Raw genomic sequence first — 4,877 nt, 5'->3', positions numbered from 1 at the left:
CAGACAAACTGAGTGAAAGTAGAATAGAATAAGTGTAGTCAAAGTCAGTTCACACAAACTGAGTGAAGGTGGAATAGAATAAGTGTAGTCAAAGTCAGTTCACACAAACTGAGTGAAGGTAGAATAGAATAAGTATAGTCAAAGTCGGTTCAGACGAACTAAGTGAAAGTAGAATAGAATAAGTGTAGTCAAAGTCAGTTCACACAAACTGAGTGAAAGTAGAATAGAATGAGTGTAGTCAAAGTCAGTTCAGACAAACTGAGTGAAAGTAGAATAGAATAAGTGTAGTCAAAGTCAGTTCACACAAACTGAGTGAAGGTGGAATAGAATAAGTGTAGTCAAAGTCAGTTCACACAAACTGAGTGAAGGTAGAATAGAATAAGTGTAGTCATAGTCAGTTCACACAAACTGAGTGAAGGTAGAATAGAATAAGTGTAGTCAAAGTCAGTTCAGACAAACTGAGTGAAAATGGAATGAGTGAATGTAAGCAGCATACGTTGCTGTTGATGGAAGATATTGTCACCAAAAAAACGGGAAATGGGATTCTCGATATTTAAATTAATCGTTTGGGTCAAATCTACACAGCCGTAGTGTTGAACCTACAGTTGAAAGGAAAGTTTTTGTTTTATTTCGTGAGTGCGACGTATCGATACAGATTTTTGTACCGTTGTCAGGCAGGAATGTTGCTCAAGAGAAATTGTTATCCATAAAGTTTGTTCAGTATTGTACGACCCAACTTCAGTAATGCGACCAAACAAAGAAACATTTTTGGCGAGCACACATGTATTTTCCTAAAATCATAGATACAATAGATTGGTGTAAATGTATGGTATTGAATAAACTTGCGGAAGGATCACCTACCTTGTTGGGAAAATGTGGTTCCTTGTAAATATCCCTTTCATGGCCGTTAAAAGAGAACGCATTAGCCCAAACAGCAAAAATCATATCAAAAGAATATGGCCAGGTTCAGGGCGCGGCCCGACTTACCCGCATGCCCAAGCGTGCAAATGTTTAGATAAGATAACGCTGGATATGTTGGTAGCGGCCTGAAGCGTAAACTTACTTCGCTCTGGACACAGTTGTTACCTGGTCTTGTTGCAGCCATGGATACCATACTGTTTATACATATTATCGATCTACGCAGTTGCCGTACAATGATATGCGTAATTAAAAAGTAATTCGCCAGTTCGCTTGAATTGCTTTCAAAACACCCGGCTATAGAAATCAATGTGTCTAATTTAAGTTTCCGTTGGTTCCATAAACTTTTGTTACGAGGTGCCCCTAAACAGACCATTTGGCCGAAGCTCAAGTCTACTGGTGTTTTCATATGCACCTGGCTTGCCCACGGCGCCGAGACAAAATTCTGCCCCATTTGACAAGGTGCAATCAGGTCCTCAAAATATTTAGATCAAACTTTTGGCTGAACATCCTCCTGTATAACCAAACCCAAAAAGGATTTACGTCAACAATTGACGACGTAAGCTGAAAGACCTTTATAATCATTGCAATGATCAATTTGACATCCAACACCAGATATATAACAGTGAGGGCGTGAAACTACCCGCGTGAAGTTCGACAGGAAGAGAATGGGTACTCGCGTGCTACACTTTATGCGTCGAAAGAGTTGTCTCCGGGCAGCTGCCTGTTATGATGACAAGCTGCCAGGCAGAGCCCAGCTTCAAGGATTGGCATACTTATTCATCGTAACATTAACTTTTTACGAGGTCTGCTGTGATGTTTAACATTGCCCGTGGCGGGAGCAAGCCCTCTATAGCTCCGTCGCCGGACAACCCTTACTTCTTGATTCATTTGTTCTCAATTATCATTCTCTTGTATGGTTTAATCATTAGGATTTCTTCTCTTACCGAGCGTGAATAAGAGACCACCTCAATGGCAACTGTCATCGGACATGATATGACCCAGGGCGGACGTGATGCTGACCAGGCCAGACCGATGGTTATCACAGACACCTGAAAGGACAACGGTCTTTCTTTGGGAGCGTGGTTACTTGGGCAATCTTTTCCAATTACTTTTTAACATTTGAAAAATGAAAATATTTTTGGCATTGTTTGGCTCCTTTGACATATCATGTTACGCGTTTTATGAATTTGGTGTCAATTTCTGGTATTATTTTAAAAATAATTAGATATATAAACTTTAGTACATGTGACACACCATACTTCGTAATGATGTCATTAAATGTTTTATATAAAATATTTCCTAATTATGTTTTACCGTAATATTCATGTAATTCGAATATACGAATAATACAAATAATTACTGAAATAAGCAAATATGTTTACTTATGTTACATAATATATTTAATAATACGGGCAACAGAGTCGGCGTCATTACTGAATGGTCAAGCTATTGGTAACACTATTTCTTAAAAGTTGTAAAATCTTCGTTTTTGTTTGAAATGTATGAAACTGAATGTTTTACAAACTTTCTTAACAGTATGGAAAAACACATCAGGCCGTTGAAATGTCATTATTGCGTTCTTTAACGTCCGATACATTCTTTTACCATGGAAAGTTGAGTTGAGGACAATACACATGCATTGATGCGTTTTCACTGTCGTTCACTGTTCAGGCACCTGTTTGAAATCACAGCTTAAAATGAGACGTTTTTTGACACTTGCTGAAAGGGGTCAGACTAAAAGCCTTTTGTAATCTGGTCAAACTCAGAGGCAGGTTGCTGTCCGCTTTAATGTGAGTCAGAGTGCTATTCGTAGGCTGTGGCAGAGATTTCAAACCAATGGGTCCGTGGAATATGCACGTCGACCAGGTCGCCCCAGAGTTACAACAGTCCCAGATGATAGACACATGTTAACAGATCTTCAGACAGAACACTTCAATGTTAAAAATGTAAGGATATCCAGGAGCACCGTTTGTCGGCGTTTAAGGGCAGCCGGACTCTGCTGTAGGCGACAACAGTTCGTCCACCACGAACACCACGTCACAGACAGGCGGGTTTGAGATGGAGTAGACATCATGGCCGCAGGAATCAAGGTCAATGGTCCCGTGTGCTCTTCACAGATGAAAGCAGATTCAATTCCTCTTTCCATGATGGTGGGCAGAGGATGTATCGTCGCAATGGAGAGCGAATCACAGATGCAACCGTGGCCACGCATAACCAATTTGGGGTGGGGGAAGGGGGGGGGGGGTGTTTGTCCGATCATGGTTTGGTCAGGGATAACTCCTACTGGACGTACTCCACTGCACGTGGCCGATGGTATTCTTACCGGGCAGCGTTATCGGGACGAGATTCTGGCTCCTATAGCAGTACCATTCCTTGCAAGCTATGCATGGATTTTATGGTCGACCCTCTTGACTGCAAGACAACAATGCTATTCCTCATAGTGCCAGGATTGTGACGGAATTCCTTAGGCCACAGGGTGTAGAGCGGTTGGAGTGGCTAGCATGCTCGCCAGACCACAGCCCAATTGAGCATGCCTGGGATGAACTCGGTCGACGTGTGTACACGCGTCAACCAGCACCAGTTGATCTCCAGGACTGCGCAGAGCTCTAGTAGAGGAATGGAATGCCATTCCGCAAGGTTTCTTTATGAACGTGATATGGAGCATAAGAACAAGGTGTACCTGTATCTTGGACGCGCGGGGAGGGTACACACAAGATATTGAATGACCGAGTGCTTTATGTTTGTCATTTTTCATTTTGGGGGATTGGTCTATACAACAGATGTTTGCTCGAGCTGTTTAAACTTTTTGTCACTATGTGTCACGTTTGTCAACACATTAAACATTATGATGACGCTCTTAGACCTATTATTTCTAAGAAAAACAAATCTTTACAAGTGCTATATATCATTTGACCCTTGATTAATGACGCCTAGTATATATTTCACTAGTCCCACATTACTTCGATTGTACAGATGTCTTGTTAACTTATTAAACTACACTATCACTATAAGGACATACGTCTTCCAAAGCGTGTTTTGTATAGAATCCAACAATTATAACATATTTTGTGTCACATGTACCGTGGGGTAGCCTAATGGTTAAAGCGTTCGCTCGTCCCGGGTTCGAATCCCCCACATGGGTATAAATTGTGGAGCCCATTTCTGGTTTCCCCCCGCCGAGATATTGCTGGAATATTGCTAAAAGCGGAGTAAAACCATACTCACTCACTCTTTTAAACCCCATTTCACCTCACCTGTATTAAAGAGATCACGTGTGTCACATGAATTTTACTAGTGGTCATTTGGCATCAATTCCGATATAGAGGAGAGAAACAAATATACTGCTGTGCGTTTATTCGACGAAACAGATTCAATTTGGCATACACTGCAAACATGGCTATTGATAGAACTGGTCTTCAGCAACCTATGCTTGTCGTAAGAGGCGACTAACGGGATCGGCTGGCCAGGCTTGCTGACTTGGCTGACACATGTCATCGTATCCCAATTGCGCAGATCGATGCTCATGCTGTTGATCACTGGATTGTCTGATCCAGACTCTAATATTTACAGACCGCCACCATATAGCTGTAATATTGCTGAACGGCGTTAAACAACAAGCAAACAAATCATAAAACTACAAACTCAAATTAAACTATACAACTCCATGAAATAGCCAGTCATCACTCATCTGGATTTCTATAAAGTCTACCACTGACATCTGCGGGATCTGGGGCGGTGGGGTAGCGTAGTGGTTAAAGCGTTCGTTCGTCACACCGAAGACCCGGGTTCGATTTCCCACATGGGTACAATGTGTGAAGCCCATGTCTGGTGTCCCCCACCGTGATATAGCTGGAGTATTGCTAAAAGTCGCGTAAACCCATACTCACTCACTCACTCACTCTGCGGGTTCGGGGCGGTGGGGTAGCCTGGTGGTTGGTTAAAGCGTCCGCTCGTCA

The sequence above is a fragment of the Haliotis rubra genome, unplaced genomic scaffold, assembly GCF_003918875.1.
Source record: "Haliotis rubra isolate DU_JTF1 unplaced genomic scaffold, ASM391887v1 Scf301, whole genome shotgun sequence".
Lineage (NCBI taxonomy): Eukaryota > Metazoa > Mollusca > Gastropoda > Lepetellida > Haliotidae > Haliotis > Haliotis rubra.
The sequence above is the reverse complement of the archived record's forward strand: the minus strand, read 5'-3'. Positions refer to the sequence as shown.